This window comes from Lissotriton helveticus, chromosome 6 (genome assembly GCF_964261635.1).
Source record: "Lissotriton helveticus chromosome 6, aLisHel1.1, whole genome shotgun sequence".
Taxonomy (NCBI): domain Eukaryota; kingdom Metazoa; phylum Chordata; class Amphibia; order Caudata; family Salamandridae; genus Lissotriton; species Lissotriton helveticus.
In genome coordinates, this window is record NC_136067.1 from 458,772,282 (window position 1) to 458,790,539 (window position 18,258).

The following is an 18,258-nucleotide window of genomic DNA, read 5'->3' on the forward strand; positions in this document are numbered from 1 at the left end:
CGATTGGTGGCAGTGCTTATGCAACAATCCACTGACTATGATGAATGGGTACATGTGGCATTTCCTAGTCACTCTATAACTAGCCCTGAACAGAGATCTTCTCAAATTGTGAAAGAGGCGATAGCCATCCACTGGGGATGTCGCCATTATGTCTATGGAAATCCATTCACCGTGGCGATGGGTAATGAACCGCTAATTCCTCTATTCAAAGGTACTGCTGCGGAGCCACCTCTGCGAATTGAAAAGTGAATGCTTCAACTCTAGGAGTACAATTGTCACGTGGAGTACCGCCCTGGATCTCACAACCCGGCGGACTATTTGCCGCGGCACCCTCGGGCGGCCACTCTGGTGGAAGAAGCAGATGCAGATGACGAAGAAACTGAGGAATATGTGCGATATGTGACTGGACTGATCGATCACATCCCATTCCACTCTCAGTGGATGTCCTATGCCAAGCTGAGTGCCTTCAAAAAGCTCTTGAGGCAGTACAGACCAACCAATGGTACACCTTCAAGACGAATTTGTCTTTGCTCACCCCTGATTTGTGGCAAATTTTGGAAAGCTTATATCACGTTCAACAGGAGTTGAGAGCTGATCCAAACAGGTGTCTTTTGAGAGGGCACCACCTAGTCATACGCACCTCCCTTACTGACAGGGTCTTCCAACTTGCCTATCCTGAACAAAAGTGTGGTTTCCTTTGATGGATGAAAAGGTGGAGAAGGGGGTCCGATCCTTTACCTGGGCCAAGTAGCTAAGGATGCTAGTCCTCCACCGCCAGTAGTGACCTAAAATGTCCACAACATCTGTGGGTGTGTGCCATTCTTGGATTTGGGAGCCTTTCAGATGGGCTCCATATTCTTGTGATGATCGATGACTACTCCAAATATCCAGAGGTAGAGATTCTCGCGTGTTTGCGTGCCAGTGATGTATTGCCTAAGTTGGAGAAGGTTATGGCCACCCATGGTTTGATAAAGGAACTGTGCACTGACAATGGCCCACCTTTCCAAGGGCAAAAGATGATGTCTTATCTCACCTCTTTGGGGATAATGCACAAGAAGATTAACCGGAGGTGGCCCCAAGCGAATGGGGAAGCCGAAAGGTTTATGCGAACTTTGAACAAAGTCATTCGAATCACCTCGGCTACTCAACAATATCTGGAACATGAAATTTATTAATTCCTGTGAGTCTTAACACCAGTCTCCCCATTCTACCACGGGTCAGGCTCATGGGCACCTCTCCATGGGATGAGTAGTATTGGAACCAATTCCTCACCATCCGGGAGGGTTTCTGGATCCAGTCGATGATCACTGTGTGTATGATCAACAGTAAAAGTTCAATAATTAAGCTAGCTACTGCCGCCGAACTAAAGTGCCTGATCTGCAAGTGGGTGATGGGTATTAGTTCCAGATCGTTGCTCTGGCAGCAAGTTTCGGTTACCTGTTGAGAGAAATCCATGGACCATTGTCCTGTTACATGGCACCCGAGTCACTGCTCGTCGTGGACAAGAAACCATCATGAGCAATATTTCAGCTTTAAAACGGTTTTATCAACCATGTGACTGTTCCTGAGGGAGTGGTATTGAGGCCCCTGCAATGGATGACCCGGAGGGTTGTGTCAACGGAGACTTTCCAGAATGGGTGTCGTCTGAGTCTAGCCCCAATGAATCAGTGGCTCCCTGTGTATCTGTGATCCTTTCGCGGAGCTCCCCTGCCAGCCCTTCATATCCTCAGCTCAGCCACAATACCTGTACTCCGTATGGTTTCCAAAGCAATCCTGTTCCATCTACTAGACTGAGACACCATAGATAAATACACCTTAGCACTCGTTTTCTGTTAAAGTTTCCACAGTGTACAAGTGATTCCACCATACATCATTCATACAATCACAAGAAATTGCAATTCCTCTTAATCAGGGTTGTGGTTGGTGTTGTTTATTTCTGGAGACGTCACAGCCGACACGTGTTTCGTCGTTAAGGGATTGTAACCCACGACTTTCTCTAGGCTATTCTCCGAGATGTTTTTCTTTGTTATCTGAGGTGATATTTCCAACCCTCAAAGGGGTTCTGTTCGGGGACTTAATTCGTGGAGTGCAGTGCTTTGAAACGGCAGTGGGGACGGAACTTCTTACTCGAAGTATCCAGCGGAAAGCTGTTTGAACAAATAACCGAAACTCCGGTTACAAGACTAAAAGAACGTGCACTCATCGTCTCCAGAAATAAACAACACCAACCACAACCCTGATTAAGAGGAATTGCAATTTCTTGTGATTGTATGAATGATGTATGGTGGAATCACTTGTACACTGTGGAAACTTTAACAGAAAACGAGTGCTAAGGAGTATTTATCTATTCTGTGGCTTTGCCGAACTAGAAGAGGGAAGTGGTTCTCTTCTCCTTATAGCACCGTAACCTATCACAAAAGACCTATCAAGAAATTTTAGTAAGGTGAACTTTCCCTTGTGGCGCCGGTACCTAGTCTAATACCACTAGCCGAATTGATAGACTGAGACACCATCTGGTGTAAGAGGGTTTGTTTTTTGTGGCTAGTGTCAGGTAACGTTTGTTTTCAGGTATGTGACTTTATCTTGTGAGTCCTACCATTGGCACCTATAAGCAGTGGGACTTTCTATTCTGTGTTAATGGTGAAGTTTTGATGACAAAAGTGTTGTTAACTTTAATGTGTTGTCACTTTGTATTTTGGGGAGGAATGTAGTGTTGCTCCAGTAAAGCAACTGGAGTGACCAGGATTGTTCCTCAATGCCCCAAGATCAGGGATGTGTGTTTATACTTGTGAACCTGCAGTCATAGCGTTGTTTGGTTTGGTCTGCATCAGGTGGTGCATAAGAAATAAATGGTACCCCGGCAGGCGTGGTGTAGGAAAGAACCCGGACGAAGGCAGAATACACATTACAGCACAACTCTGTGTCATTCATCATCAGGCCACAGGGCATCAGTACATTCTGCATCCTCATCTTCAGGTTGTGGCCCCGGGCCTGTTTACCCGGGACGCAACACAACAATAGGGACCCTTTTCAATGTCTGCTTTTAGTTACTGCTGGATTTGAGACTAGGAGGGATCTTCCCTCTTAAAGCTCTGAGTATGCTAGGTCAGGCAAAAGTTTCAGGATTACTTTTGGGAATGTCATGTTGAAAAGCCTCCTATTATCTGTGCGCGGAGTACAGCACAAGTGTAATGAAGTAATCAGTTCATAAACACATTTTTTCCTCCAAAGCATAAACATTTTCTCCATGGAGAATGTTTCTGTGAATTTACACTAAACGTAGTGGTGATTCATTCTCCTTCTCACCCTGGAAAGAAAGTTGTCCCAGCCATGTTCTGGAGTATATGTCTGACCTTATTCAGCGTAGAAGAAAGTTGGACCAAAGTTTGAAAATACCCAAACATACATTTTCATGGGCATTCTCAAACGTCCAGTACAAACCACAATTTGGACTGGCCTCTTTCCACCCCACGAGTTGGATTTACAACTGTTCTCGTGGCAGAGAAATGGACTCGCTAGAAACCAGTTACACCTGCCGGGAATACCTTTGTGAATTTCTGGCAGGCGTCAAAAGGTGAATTTGATCATAATCTTACCTTCACAGCTAAATTTGCCTTTGTGGATCAACCCCATTGGTATCCGGACTGCAACATTTCTGTCGCACTTTGATATGCACAAACATTGCTATACAGATTATCAAAACTATTAGATTGCCGAAGTAAAAGTTAGCAAACAATTCAAATCAAACTCATGAAGCCACCAGTCTGAGGAAATAATTACCCCTCCTGTTAAGCAGGATTTTTTTAATAAATTGAAGGTAGAGGGAGATAATAAAGCTGTTTATATTATTTAATGTTGAAAGGCTTTAAAAAAATCAGACAAACAGGTTATCCCTTATTGTTCGACATCTCTCAAGTTAATCACGTAAGCAAAATCCTTCCGACATCTATTTGAGTGGTGACAGGGCGAGCCAATACATGACCGTGTATTAAAAATAAAAAATATGCTCCATAGTAATGTAAATTATCGCATTGCAGCTTTTCTATAGCATTTAGGCATGGTTGATCCTATATCAAAAATATTTTCTGAGCTAACCTTGTCTCCTCTTCAGGATGGGGTGTTTCTGTTTAATCAATCCTAGGGAGGCAAACAAGGATAAAAGGAGAGATGCTTCATAATACTGTGCCTGCAACAACTTTGGTACATCTTTTAACCAAAACAATAACACCGTTGGCTGCAGGAACTGAGGTATAACAGCATTGTTGCTAGCTTGAATGCAATTACTCTATTGTGGTATTTTGGTTAAAGTTCATTGTGTTCAGGATAAAAGGAGAGACCCTTCATAATACTGTGTCTGCAACAACTTTGGGACATCATTTAACCAAAATAATTTGACCTTTCACTGCAGGAACTGAGGTATTGCAGCATTGTTGCTTGCTTGAATGCAGTTGCTCCAATGTGATGCTTGGGTCAAAGTCCATTGTGACCACTAAGGAATTCTGTTGGAAATGTATTACTCCAATTGTGGAGTAACGAATGGCAGTGTTTTGCTCCATCACTATTTATTTTGACCCTGTCAAAGTCTACCAGGGAAGGAGAGATACAAGTGTGCTGGTCGTTGTCTGCAGTTTTTATACACTATGGGGCTCATTACGATGATGGGCGGAAAAGCTCCTCTAGACAGTCGGAATCTCCTCGACCGTGTCGGAGCCCTTACGACTGACTCGGTCAGTTTACATTCCGATCACCTGATTACAATCTTCTCTGTTGAAACGTAAACCGTCCAGTCATTTCGACTCAGTTCCGAACGACTTGCGGAGTATTCCTGTCATTTATAACCGCATCGTTCACCCCTATGGAGAGCATTTCCACCTTCAGGATTGAGGTTCCGTGAATTCTGAACCCACTTTATAAATGTCATGGTTTTGTTATGAATTTGATAGTAGCAAACCGTAACTAGTGAGTGCGACAAGTACGAGTGATTTCGTTATGTTAGATCGATGGATTCACTATGTATTTGGGGATTTCGTTTTGAACCCTGGGTTCCATTTTGTGTATGGCAGCCATTTTGTGGTTGCCCTCACATAGGCCGATGACTGCGGCCGAACGAGTCTTTAGTACACGTACACTTTAGCTGACTTCTGAATAACCTGAGTGAACTGACCCCGTTGCCTGAAGCTGACCTTGTTAGGCCAGTTCCTTGCCCAGTAGCTGATCAAGATTGAGGATCAAAGCACAGGACATTGTAGAGTTTGGTATGCACACACATACCCCTTATCCTGCTTCTTATCTGTTTTCTGTTCCTTCTTTTATGGTCTGTTTATGATATGGGTTGTGGTCCTTTTATTATGGGTTTGTCCGGCTTGTGTAAGAAGGAATGTTAGGCTTTTCTGTATAATTAATGGTGGGCCGGACATCTGAAAAGTGGGTTTGTCGTCATGCGATACCTTGCGTAATAATACCTATGATTGGACAATTGTAAATAGTGGGTGTTTGTCCTATTGGCTAATGTTTGGCAGACCTTGCATGTCCATGTTAGGCATTTTGCATGCTTGCAAAAGCAAGTACTGCCCCTTACTTTTATGCTGAGTTTTGTAACCCTGAGCATATATAAGGCCTCTGTTCTCTGTACTCCTCAGACTACCTCATTCAGTTGCTACGGCTTCTGTGTGACGTGGCCTCACTAATTAAATTTAATAAAGATGTCTTTTCATATTTCAGCTTCTGTGCCAAGTTCTTTTTTCTATTAGTAAGTATTCCCTGAGAATGAAGACTATAATTCTTCAGGATTATAATGCCAATTTCCAACAGCCTTTCCGTGTCGGACAGGCTGTTATAAAGTGACTTGAGGGGGAGGGCCTCACAGGGTCCCCTTTCCCCCGCAGCGTATGGTTGATGGCCGAGCGGGTACCTAAGGGACCCCCCTGCAAAAACCCTGCACTGTGTTGCAGACACTGTGGGATGCCTGCGACAGGGTGAAGGGTTTTTCACACGCACCCCATTTCCCCATAGGAGACTGTGTTATGACCGGTTGATGGGCATAACACAAGCTCCCATTGGGAACAATGACACTTCGACCAAACAGTGGTCGGTCGCCTTGTAATCTGGTGGTTGGAACCGCCGACCGCAAGTCGGTCGGTCGAGAATCCGAGTTGGTGTTGGGCGGAGGTTTTCCGCCCGACATCGTAATGAGCCGCTTTATGTTTTTTGACACTCTTAAAATTTCAAAATGAAATTATTTTTCGACATCCAATAGCTTATAAATTATTTAGTGATGGCAGTGTGTCTATAGCAGAACTGTGCATTTGAAATTGTTTACTATATGTTCCTTGGAGAAGATTTCTGTTGTGCCATGTAATTTGGATAAGTCTGATTTACTTTTGATGTTGCAAATTTGACTCTACCTAAGAAGTACAGAGTGAACATCTCTGCTCTCTTTTATACAGATGATTTAGATACATGATCATACACAATTTAGGTTGCAATGAGGCCTGGATACATTACTAAATTACCTTATTATGAATTTACTTGGAATTAAGTCAGAAGCATTAACCTTTGAAATGAAAAAAACATCCTATACCAGGGTGGATTTGTGAAATGAAATAGAAATAGCAGATCACTGTAAAATTGTTGTAGAATTACTGTTGATTACAGGATCTTTTGACCCCCTCATTATTTAAAGCAAACCAGCAACAGTCCCAATGAACAAGCTGCGGCATCCTAGCACCAAGTTTAACGATTGAAGGACTATTTTTAAAATTATGTTTTATTCCTTTTTTCCTTTTTACGGTCTGAATTCCCCTACTGTGAACAACATGTGCTGAGTAATACATACGATTAAAACAATGCACATTAGTTTAATCTTGCTTTTTTCTTACAAATGTCATACAAATGTCATAATCAAGCTTACATGAATATATTTGTGGTATTTGATCATTGACGCTGACTATTTCCTGTTTAATCATTATTATGACAATACATAGTTTCTAGAAGGTTCATAATTGTATGATTCATTTTTTCTTTTTTAAAGAACACAGTCTTATAGAGTGAAAATAGCTGAAAGGTCATTACATTACGTACTGATAAATGTGTATTCTGTAAATGAAGCTTGTGAATAATCTTACAGGAACTACGCATAGGGCATTAAGAGTCAGAGAGGACCTTCACTTCAGGCGTCACATGGGACAGGCACAGTCACCCGCCAACCTTAACTGAAGGCTGCTGGGAGGCAATCGACCTTCACTGGTTGTCTGATGGTGTACTTTGCTGTCTGTACCTATCACACCCACAGCTGCCTTTGTGAGCCGAAATAGAACTTATTGTTCAGAAAACCGATACTGTAGTGTGAATCATCTTTGAAACCCAGAATAGACTTTTTATCTACTAATATGCTAGAGCTAATATAGTGCTTAGTACTAGTAATCAAGGGCGTTAGTGCAATAGAATACAGAGTAATCATGTTGGAGTACGTTATGCTGTTTACACTACCCATAAACTTCCTCATTACCTTAATGCTATCTTCGTTGTGATTACAATTTATATTGTGTGCACTAGATTAGTGTATTCAAATGTATATTCTATTTTTTAGTGATCCTTGTGTGTATTATTAACTTATGAAAGAGGTTTGGGGGCGTGGTCTTGCTCAGCAGCAAGATGGCCGCTCTGTAGGCGAGCTCTGCCGGCTTAGCCAGGAATCTGTACTCATATGTGCATCCCAGAGCCTCTTAGGAGCGCAATACAGTGCAGACTGTGCCCTGCTGCTGTACATCCGGTGAGGAGTTGTGACTGCTGGTGGCTGGGCCAGGCAGGTCCGGGTGCTGCGCCTGGAAATGCGCGATCTGGTGATTGCGCCAGTCGGGCTCACGTGTTCTGGGTGCATTGTTGGGCGCTGCCCCCTTGGCCTTTCCCCGCATTGTGGTGCATTTTTGGTGCACTATCCCCTCTGCCTGATCCTGGGCGCCACAGGCCTGGTGGCTTGGCCGGGCCCCTGATTGTTGAAAGCGGGAGGCGCGCAGCCTGCTGCTCCTCTTCCTTACGGTGCTGGGGGTGCCTCATGCTTGCCAAAGGAGTAGGCGGCACACACCGTCATAGTGGACACTGGCCAGCCCATTAACCAGGATATACCTTATTACTGTCTGCCCTTCTGTCATCTCTGGGGTCTGGATTGGAGCTCCTTATGCTATCTTTGGCCAGCACCTGACGGTACAAGAGTGGTGCTCTACTAGATCCTCCCTCACTGGCCTGTCCCTCTGCCAAACAGGCTGACTTGCTCGCCTGCACATCACCTTCCTTGGTAGCCAATTTACACTCTTGTCTCCCCTGCATCTTCCTGTCACCACCAAATTCTGCAGAGAGTGACATACACGCCTTATAACCCAGCCCTTTGCCATGCATGGAGTAACATCCGCCTACATGACCAGGGCCTTGGCTGAGACTCAGAGTGGGACTTACAACACAACTCTCCCCCCCACTTCAACCCTGTCCCTGCGGTCAGCTGTCCTTCGGATCACAGCACGCCATGGGGAAGCACGAGGCCAAGCAATCCAAGCTCTCATTTGAGCGGCGGTGTGCCTCCCCACAACCTGACTGTTCTGAGGATGAAGTGGCGGGACCACCGCTGGCAGAAAACTCGGGGGCCACGATGCATATCTAAAGGAGATCCTCATGGAGGTCAAATCCAGCCTGAAGGCAATCGATTCCAAACTAGATTTACTCACATTGCACTTTGACCATGTCAAAAAACGAGTAGACATGCATGACACCAGGCTCGACTAGCTGGAAGCCCGTGTCTCCTATGCCGATGATAGCCAAGTCGAGACTAGAGAAAAGCTTTTGCGCATGGACAAAGTGCTGGAACTCATAAATGCCAAAAATGAAGACCTCGAAGCGCACTCTTGGCGCATCGTGGGCGTGCCCAAGACCACCACGATATCCAAAATGCAGGACTATGTGGAAAACGTGCTTAAAGATTTTTTGGGTGCTGAATTATCCTCTGCATTCCTCATTGAAAGGGCTCACAGGTCGCTGGGGCCCGGGTCTCCGGTGGGGGCAGCCCTTCGCCCCATTATAGCTCGCCTGTTGAACTACAGGGATAAAGTCTCGATCCTCACAATGGCGCAAGAGAAAGGCAAACTCCAACATCAGGGTAACTCAATATCCTTTTACCCTGACTTCACTCTGGCCGTCCAGACATACCCGTCATGAAATTCTGCCTACCAAGTGCCTGCTGCAACAGATTAGCACGCAATACTCTCTCTTGTACCTGGCAAAGCTCACGGTCACTAGGACGGCAGGTCCCAGTATTTCATGCTAAACAGACCTTGAAACTTGCCAAGCCGAAAGCCAAGTCTACTCCAACGCCAGCGACCTCTCCTGTCAGCTGGGGCACAGCTAAGTGACAATGACTGAATCCTTGTAATTCATTTGTAGCTCTTGTTAGATGTTACATATTGTCGCTCCCTCTTGGGGTTTTAGCAGGACTTCGAGTTTGCTTGCTTCTCCCAGCTGTTGGGTCATTGGGCTGCCTCTCCCTGCTAATGTCTAACTGTACCATTTTGTATTTGCATGATTTCTGGGAGGGCACATCTTGTATGGGAGCCCCTGATGATGCTCTACGCTCAGCCACCCAGCCTCTACGGGGGGTTGTTAGCTCGGCGTTCCCATTCCCCCATGGGATGTCCCCCATTTCATTAATGGTAGAGGGTGGGTTAGCTCAGCCTAATGAAAGGTTGGTGTGTCAGGGGAGAGAGCTAGAGTAAGCCAGTTCTTAGTTGGGGTTGGGAGTGGTTGGTAATGGGATTGTTTAAAAAGTTGTTTGTTATTTACTGTGCATGGCTTTCATTGTATAAGTTGTACATACACATCTGGTATTGATGCCACACAATCTTTCAGTGTCTTCGTCACGGCCCGATTCATGTTCCTTTGTCCTTGTCCAAGCCTGTAGTGTATTTTGCCTAACTTGGAATATACGTGGACTGAATGATGGCTGGAAGTCCTGATTAATCCACGCCTACCTGAATAGACACAAAATTGACATTTACATTCTACTGGAAATCCACTTGCCCAAATCTCCTCACCCAGGTCTCTTGCTAGGGGTGGGGGGGGGGGCAACGTACTCCTCGGCATACTCTAATTATGCCAGGGGGTTCAGTATTCATATGTGGAAGGTTCTCGCTTGGGTAACATCCCACTGCATCTGTGACAAGTAGGCATGGTACACTACATAATCATTCCATTACGCTGGCTGCCAAATTCGGATAACTCTGAATTCTTTACCAAGATTTGGCATCTGATTGCAGACACGAGCTCCCGGACAGTGCTTGGGGGGGCCAGGGGGGGACTTTATTTCCCACTAGATGATTCACTTAACAGAGCAGGCAGCTCCCGCCGCCCCCACCCTCACGTGGCCCAAACCCTCCACACACTGATATCTGATTACCATCTCTCTGACATCTGGCGACTTACACATCAGGAGGCATGAGACGGCACTTGCCTTTTGACATATCACAAAGCATGGTCCAGAAATTACTATTGGGTAACAACCAGAGATGTACTACTATGGGCACTGTCCATCACTCACTTACCTCACACTCTTTCTGACCATGTTCCAGTGCAGTTAACAATTCAATTGTCCCTTTCTCTTCCTCATGCTTTCTCCTGGTGCCTACCCCCAAGCGATGCAGTGTTTAAGGAGGAGATCCGAATGGCTATTTAGGAGTATTTCGAGTTGAACTCTAACTCTGTCTCACCTTCAGTTCTATGGGACGCGTTTAAGGTGTTCTTTCGCAGCGTATGCATTTCGAAACAGAATGGCATCCTTAGGGATATTCACGGCATGCTCAATAGATTAGAAACTCGAACTCAGCATTGGAATCAGACTTCCATCAGTCCACTAATCCAGTCACAATGGCTGGTATCTGGTGCAAACTGTCTGAGTACTAGGACAAAGCTTTGCACAAGACTTGTTATCTGGGTAAGGAGTCTTTTGCTCGCAGTTTCGGCAAAGGTGACTGCCCGGGTATAACTCTGGCTCGTAAACCACATGCATCATTCCACATTTCCGTGCTTCTAAACTTTGATGGCGACACAAGCGCCTCTCTCACTGACATACTCAACACGATGGCTACTTATTTTCCCTGTCTATACACTACATCTCCGATAGCGGATGCCTGTCTCCAGGCATATCTCAATTTAATACAACTGGTCTGGTTATCTGACACCCAGCGGGAATTTTTTACACTCCCCCATTACCATCGAAGAAATTTCTCAGGCAATATCGAACCTTCCTCCCTACAAGGCTCCTGGCCTTGATGGGCTGCCCACAGCCTTCTACAAGGAGTACGAGCAGATTTTAGCCCCTAAACTCCTGGACATGTATCAAGATGCCCTGTCATCTGACCGCGATAATCACTTGCTTTAAACCTGACAAACCAGTGAACCAATGCGACTTGTACCGACCCTTGTCCTTAATAAACACAGACAATGAAATCCACGCTAAAGTATTAGCAAACTGCTTGCAATTGCTCCTGCCCATTATGATGCGCCTGGACCAAGCCGACTTTATTCCCGACAGATCTACATCCCACTCTTTGTGGTGCTACACCACCGGCACCCGCAGTTTCCTGCTGCTGCTGTGTTAGAAACACTAGAGTGGGCATATCTCTTTCCATTGCTGCGGAGGCTGGGACTTGGCACCCGATTCGTAACACAGATTCAGCTCATGTACACCCTACCCACCGCACTTGTTCACCTTAATGGGCTAATCTCAGACCCATTCCCTATCACATGCGGCACTAGAAAGGGATGCCCATTATCCCCTTTGTTATTCGCCATTGCGATGGAACCTCTGGCGGCACGCCTTCGCCAATATCATGCGGAGAGAGGCCTGGGCCTCACATCTCGGGTCGCGTTGTCTCTTTATATGCAGAGGGCATCACCCTTGATATGAAGGACCCCCCTGGCCAACTTAGCACCCCTGGTATGTGAGGTCATAAGATCTGGTGGCCACTCAGGTGTCCAAGTGAACTGGTGTAAATCTTTATTTTTTCCTTTAAATGATATAACCATTCCCTTCTCTACAGAATACCCACTACAATGGTCCTCCAGCCCAGTTAAATATTGGGGCATCTAGATCAGCAGAGACCCGGACGATCTCTGGCATTCCAACTACAGCTGGGCCATAGACTGGCTAGAATGTCACATATAGATATGGTCTAGACTACCTTTATCTATAGCTGGCCCCATTGCCATCCCGAAACTGATTCTGTTGTAATAGTTTCTAGATATATTCGTAAATGTCCCAATTCCTCTTAATTCAGTTTTTTTCAAACGCTTGCTGTCAAACCTGATATCACTGCTATGGGCTGGTTGACAACCCGCGCCTCTTATGAACTGCTTACTCTACCACTATCGCAAGGTGGGCTGGAATCCCCAGATCTGCGCTGTATGCATTCTGTGCTCACGCCCACTTTTTACATTACTGGATTTATCCTACACTATTTCAGCCTCATGTCACAGTTGAATTAGACTGAGCCTCCCCTAGGTTACTCTCGACGGCCCTTTTCCTCCCTTACAAACCACCTAGAGCCGAGATTGACCTAGTGCATTGTGTTAGCTGGGCCTGGGCTGGGCTCAGTAGTTGCTTAGTTTGTCCACAGCTATAACCCCCTTGGTCCAGTGGGCAACCATCCGTTAACACTACCCCTGCCAGACTGGGGTACTATTGACAGTGCAGCCAAACTTGGCATTCATTCATTTTTCGATCTGTACCCTGGCGACCAATTCCAAGCTCCTCCAAAATAAACGGATTCAATCACTGTTACTTTGGACAAATTCCTATACTTTCAGCTGCGTGCCATGTGCCGTACGCTACACAACACCTTCCCTAACCCCCTGCTATCACTAATAGCGCTGGAGCATTTATACACAACACCGTCACCACGAAAGTTAATAACACGCCTCTATTGTCTTGCGCAACAATCTACCACTGCGCGTATGCCAAAGGCGCGAGCAGCATGGTGTGCAGACGTCGCCATCCCCCTGTCGGATTGTCAATGGTCTTACTTGTTGCTCCTTACTTGAAATGTTATGCCCGAACTACCATCGCATTCATGGCAAATTTCTCCACAGACTTTATCGCACTCAAGTGCAGCTGCGGAGGATGGGGCTCTCTCCTCACTATGACTGCCAGCACTGCAATGCGCCTTACTCAGATTTGATGCATTTGGCATGGCTTTGCCCGACAGTCACAGCGTTTTGGATTGAGGCATTCCGCACAATAGCTGCGATCGTGGTTGTGGCTATTCCCCTCTCTCCACTCATTGCCTCCTTCATGTAGCCTGTTGGGCTACATGAAGGAAGTGCCTAGTGAGTTTCGTAAACTGGTCGCCTTGATACTCCTCCTCGCAAAGCACAGAGTTGCCATTCACTGGGGTAGGTCATGGCCCCCTAAACCTAAAATTTGGGTTAAGGTCATAGTTTACTGCCGTGAACAACTTTCGACATATTGGGAACTGTTGACTCTAAACGTCCGTCCCCGGGATATTTGGGAGCCTTTCACCTATCTTCTTCGTACAGACACAACCCTAACTATAGACAAGAAGCACAACACTAGTTCACAAGTTGCACCCAACAACACACCCTGCCTTAATCCACTGTAAGAATGGTTTTTGATGTTGTCACTTAGCCAGCATTTCTGTGCAGCTATCAGTGCAATGGGAGCACAATGCGATTGACGTCTCTGGTGGACTGGGGTGTGGGCATCCCGCTTTCAACCTCTGTACACGGACTCTTACCTGATATGGCATCTTTTTTTACATAAGCTATACTATAGGTGTCATCCTTGTTATTGTTTGTACATTGCCAATGCATGTGTGTCATTGTTAACTGATTTGGATTTGCCAACTGTTAATAAAAAAAGAAAAATAGTTATGAAAGAGGTTTAGGTGTTTCACTAACAGTACCTGCCATGTCTCATGGATCTGACTGTCACCTGAAATGCACATTATGCAAACATTGCTTAGTATGCTGCTTATGGGTTGCAGTCAAACATTCTTCGATTCATGTAGGTGCATTGACTGAGCCCTATAAGCCAGCTAGTCAAGAAAAACGAACTCTGTGTCTCCAGAACATTTAAAACCGCGAAGCCTAAACAATTAGGCTTATGAAATAATGAAAATTTCTTCTTTTGCCTGTAGATGCCCACACTGGTATTCAATTTGGAATCTGAAACAGGATAGTTTAGAGGCACAGATTTAGAACTAATATGTGATTGATAAATACAAACCATATTGAAGTCATTTTTTCAGAGATTGGGCTCCACTCATGTAGTTTCTGCATGATATAGGTCTGCTCTTATGGTATTATCCCTCCTATTTTTCCCCAGTGAAGTCTATAAATACTTTGGCAATGACCATTGCCTGGCTCAAGGAACAAGTTGGTAGAGAAGAGTGGGAAATGCTGTGTGAAGTTGCTGAATGAAGCGGAATAGATGGGGAACCTCAGGTTTCCACCTTAACTCATGTTAACTTCTCCCCTTAGGGTAACTAAATGGCCTAGGATTGCTAACTCCAAGGGAGGACGGGTGGACCTAATAGGGAGAACCTCATAATCGCATTCTTAGTTCTTCAAGGTGATCTATATATGTAGTCTAAAAGTAGAGTAAGTAATGATGAGGTTACATTTTATGCACTGGCTTCAACCGAGCCATAAGGCAGACTGCAATTAAAGTGTGAGGAATGGATATTTTAGCTTAAGATTGGAGGTAGCTAGACTTTGAAAATATCTAGGGAACATGGGTGGGATAAGTAGGTCTTAAGGTTAATAGCACCTACAGAATAAAAGAATGAGACATGTCTTGTTTTGTAACAGTGCTATAAATATTTTGATTTCCTTAATCTGACTATGAAACAGCTAACACATAAATTGAGGAAATACCTGGATTAATCTCACTCAGTTGCAATTCCTCTTCTATGTCTAGAGTAGATAAAAAATTATTGACTGGGATGTGGCCAGATTACTAGTATCTGGGATAAATTGAATGATTCCTTCAATCACCTTGTTGATTGCTTTTGAAGATACCCTAAATGCGATCAGCACACACATATTCAGGTACCATGCTCATTGTGCTATATGACTGCATCTGTATCTCACTGATGAGGGCAAGGTTGTCCGAATCCTGTCTGGGATTGCTTAATTTTTCTGCCTAGCCCTATGTGTTTAGGTAGGTAAGTTAAATGCAGTCTCTTGATCATAAAAAAGTGTTTTTAATGACCAACACTGGCCATTTGAAATTAAAATATTTAAAAGGTGTGAGGAAAATGGCTGTAGTTACTACTGAATTGAAAAAGCATCACTATTCAACATCAATTGTCTTAGCTCTTTGACCTCGAATTGTTAGGTTTGTGATATACAAATACAACAAACATATCTAAATGGCTATATATATCCTTCTTGATGAATGTAGATATTTTACATATATATATATATATATATATATATATATAGCCAGTAGGTATATATAGTTAGGATTGTTTTCCATAGGGAAATCGCAACATTCTATTGAGAATAACTTTGGCGCCGGTTGAGGAATCTTCCTGAAATTTTACTTAACTTTGCCTCGCGGCGCTCCGGTCCTTCCCTGAAAGTTTGGGGGGGATTCGTCAAGCGGGGGCCGAGATAAAAGGGGGGTCCCAAAACGTGTTTTCCCCATGTTAATTTCCATAGGGCGGTTGGACTCGCTTTTAGCCCGAACGGCTGAATGGTTTTCCACCAAACTTGGCAAAATTGTAGGGACTGGTAGCCCGATGTGCCTTTGCTATGTCTCAAGATATGTGCTCCAGTGGTTTTTACGAAAATTATCTTTGAAAAAATATATATTGGGCTACATTGGGCTATATATATGTTGGAGCCCAAATGTAGCCCAATGTAGCCCAATGTAGCCCAAAGATGGCCACCAGAGACAAAAAAAACAAATGTAGACCAAATATCAGCCGGATGTAGCCCAACTATAGCCCAATGACAGAATGTCCCAGAGTGTTCTAAAGAACAACTAGAGCGCTAACAGTCTTACTTATGACAAAAGTATGGCACACCTGAATTCATCTTGATTGGAATAAAGTGTTAACACTTAAAACATTTAATTTGCAAAGGAACAAAATGAGGGGATTCATTTTGCCATAGAAATTATGAGTAGTGCTGAAGAAAGAAAAATTAGGGCACATTTTGAGTGACTTCTCAAATCCTCTTATATTTCATTAAAAAAATTCTGATATGCAGTCTACCAAGATGGCCACCAGAGACAAAAGAGCCTGTGCTTAAAAACTCTGTTAGCAAAGCAGGCATTTGAGATTTAAAAAACGTTTTAATATATAAAAACGTTGTCCGCTAATAGAATTAGCATTTAAAAAACCTTGCGAATTCAATGAAAAAACCATAGGTTTCAGGCCTTATATAGTTAGGAATTAGCATTTAAAAAACCTTGCGAATTCACTGAAAAAAACATAGGTTTCAGGCCTTATATAGTTAGGAATTAGCATTTAAAAAACCTTTGACATTCACTGAAAAAACCATAGGTTTCAGGCCTTATATAGTTAGGAATTAGCATTTAAAAAAACCTTGCAAATTCACTGAAAAAACCATAGGTTTCAGGCCTTATATAGTTAGGAATTAGCATTTAAAAAACCTTGCAAATTCACTGAAAAAACCATAGGTTTCAGGCCTTATATAGTTAGGAATTAGCATTTAAAAAACCTTTGAAATTCACTGAAAAAACCATGGGTTTCAGGAGTTACATAGTTAGGAATTAGCTTTTAAAAAACCTTTGAAATTCACTCAAAAAACTATAAGTTTTCGTGGTGTTATAGTTAGCTGGACATTTTACTCATACAAAACCATTGAAATTGCTCCTATATAGTTAGTTGTACTAACTATATTTCGCGCACCCGCAATCCACTGCTGATGATGTCACATATTAGATCATTCAAGACATGGTCAGTGACATCACTGATGACATCTCAAATGACATCACTGATGACATCATCCACGTGACAATCACATACAACTTTTCATACACTATTACAATTTTTCATCACTCTTTGTAAAATACAGAGTATCATATTTAAATCCATTGTCACAGCAATACAAGTATCTAAAAATCCACTCAGTGATTCATAAATGTATACACACATCTAATCACTTACCTATGGATTCACTCATACATGCTGTCAATGAACAATAGAACACTATCAAAAATACATATACATCTATATCGACATTAAACAACAGCACGCATCCTATTCACATATGAAGTCATCCTACTCACTTATGCAAACAATGGATCATACTTACATATTTACTTAGCAAAACACTTATACAAACACCACTTCTTCTATTCATTTAGATAGTAAGTTATACTTAGTGAATTATAAAATCATTATTACAAGTATACAGTTGTCCATACAGTCACTCACACAATCATTGTGTCTTATGTATACTTATTTATATACAACAACTGACACATACACTGCCTTTTATTTTTCTAGTTTGTTGGACCTGTACCATTGAGAAATATATTTGCTGATCACCACACCCATAAAGATATTCACTCACCCAAACAACTGTTAGAACATGTAGTTTTAACTTCATATATCTACTGAATCAACTATTCACACATCTTTGGACAGTCACACACCCCCCACCGACCCACACACACTTTCACACTCCCATACAAATACTCAGTTAACTAATCAATAACTAATATAGACTTTCACATAGCTAGTAACCAACTGTAGAATCAGTTTACACAACAACGGACAAAGTGATACAGATATTCACACAGTTTAGTCACTATCCACTATATTTAGTGAGACATTATAAATTGGTCAAGTAAACAGTCAATTACACTGCTACTAAATCCTCCATCCAAATATTTATTTATATATATATCCACTTATTCTTCAATGCAAATTGCTATATATATAATGCATATTTAAATAACGAAGCAAACCACATTCACATGGATGATGTCATCAGTGATGTCATCAGTGATGTCATTTGAGATGTCATCAGTGATGTCACTGACCATGTCATGAATGATCTAATATGTGACATCATCAGCAGTGGATTGCGGGTGCGCGAAATATAGTTAGTACAACTAACTATATAGGAGCAATTTCAATGGTTTTGTATGAGTAAAATGTCCAGCTAACTATAACACTACTAAAACATAGTTTTTTGAGTGAATTTCAAAGGTTTTTTAAA

At 43.2% G+C, this 18,258-nt stretch overlaps 1 protein-coding gene across 7 annotated transcripts in view; it reads left to right on the forward strand.

Moving 5' to 3' along the window:
• Window positions 1-18,258, forward strand: part of ARHGEF10 (Rho guanine nucleotide exchange factor 10) — a 1,140,991-nt gene that overhangs the window by 202,071 nt on the left and 920,662 nt on the right. The window lies entirely within an intron of this gene.